We start from the raw sequence: 1,813 nt of genomic DNA, 5'->3' as shown, positions 1-1,813 counted from the left end.
CCATCCTCGCGCACGCGCGCACACTCACTCGCACGCGCGCGCACTCACTCGCACGCGCGCGCACTCACTCGCACGCACAAACATATATATACAGGGTGTGACCAAAACATGTATAAACTAATTGAATGATTATAAAATAAATAATGTTTATTAACATACATTTTATTCTCAATATTTTTAGAATTCACGTGCAGGATTGAATATTTCTATGGATACCTACTATTTTCGAAATGATGACCTTTCTGCACCAGACGCTGCTTATAACTTATAACAAGAAACATCAAGAAATATCTCGTTTGGTATTTGTGTGCATTCTTGTTCAATAGTAGTACTCATGTCGTCGGTTTTGTAAGGTAAACTTAATCTTTTAAATATCTCTGTAAAAAACGTGTAATGGCGTGAGATCCGTTGAATGCGGAGGGTATCTGAGTGAGACACTTCGTCCAATCCACCTGTCTGTCAAAATTTAATGTTTGTAGGCCCTTACTTTAGTATGGCAGTGTGGGAGTCCCATCTTGTTGACAGTATAACTCCACATCTTCTAAGTGTTCTCTTTAATGCTTGGTACGACAAATTGTCGCGGCAAGTTCAAATAAATGAGAGCCAGTCACAGCACCATACAAAGAGATTGGCACATTTAATCTTTTTGATGAGCAGTACTATACTGTACCTCCTGATTATTTAACATGATGTTCCTCCGTAATATGAGGATTCCAACGTCCCCAATGGGTGCAATTGTGACGGTCAATTCAGCCATTTAATTTAAATGTAGCCTCATCACTCCAAACAATTTTTATTGGAAAACGTGCATATGTACCAATCGCGGTTTCGATTCCCAGATCGGGCGTTGTGAGTGTTTATTGAGCGAAAACACCTAAAGCTCCACGAAGCTCCGGCAGGGGATGGTGGTGAACCCTGCTGTATTCTTTCACCACAACTTTCTTCCTGTTTCTGTTCTACCTGTAATTCAAAGGGCCAGCCTTGTCACACTGTGTCACGCTGAATATCCCCGAGAACTACGTTTAAGGGTACACGTGTCTGTGGAGTGCTCAGCCACTTGCACGTTAATTTCACGAGCAGGCTGTTCCGTTGATCGGATCAACTGGAACCCTCGACATCGTAAGCGACGGAGTGCCAACAACATATATGTAATGATTATATCATGTTATGTTCTTTATTGTGTTTTGTTATACGCGTGATACCACGATCCACAGAAAAGTTATCTTGTATGAAACTGGCCCATAATGCAAATAAGGTTAGGGACCAGTGGCTTTACAGTATTTAGGGTTTTCTCTTGTAAGAAATAATTATTAATACTACCTTCCTTTGTTTTCTTTTTCTTGCTGGCAACGCCTCTGCAATACCAGTTGAGTGTCTCAAGTCTAAATGAGTGGACAGGTATTTTTTGGTTTATCTTTCTAGTGCACCTAATTTCGTTTCGTTTTGTTTAATTCGTTTTCATCTGCATTTGCTTTATTTTGTTTTGTTTTATTTTTCCTTTTGAAAACAAAAAGAACCTGATGATGGTTTGTGAAGGAAATGTGACCCGTTATTACGCAGTCGAGTCTTTCCTGGGGCCCTTTTGTGTTGAACTTTTGTCAACACTTCACAGTCATATGACAAAGGAAGAACTGAAAAATTCGAGCAAATAAGAATCTCTCTCTTTCTCTCTCAATCTCCTTCTCTCTCCTATTATATATATGTGCGTGTGTTTATGTGCATGTAATATATATGTATGTTTATTTGCATAAATATATATCCATACATGTATACACACACATATACATACATATATATGAGTGTATGTATATAT

General features: G+C 38.9%; 1 protein-coding gene across 1 annotated transcript in view; it reads left to right on the top strand.

The window, feature by feature from the left end:
- The first annotated feature begins 279 nt into the window (after window positions 1–279).
- LOC106870419 (uncharacterized) overlaps window positions 280–1,813 on the top strand; it is a 32,845-nt gene continuing 31,311 nt past the window's right edge. Inside the window, exon 1 of the mRNA XM_014916486.2 lies at window positions 280–353. The gene's annotated coding sequence lies outside the window, so the exon portion shown is untranslated. The remainder of the gene's footprint in view (window positions 354–1,813) is intronic.

Source organism: Octopus bimaculoides, chromosome 12, assembly GCF_001194135.2.
Source record: "Octopus bimaculoides isolate UCB-OBI-ISO-001 chromosome 12, ASM119413v2, whole genome shotgun sequence".
Classification (NCBI taxonomy): Eukaryota; Metazoa; Mollusca; class Cephalopoda; order Octopoda; family Octopodidae; genus Octopus; species Octopus bimaculoides.
Note: the sequence above shows the minus strand (reverse complement) of the source record. Positions and strands in the feature narration are given on the sequence as shown.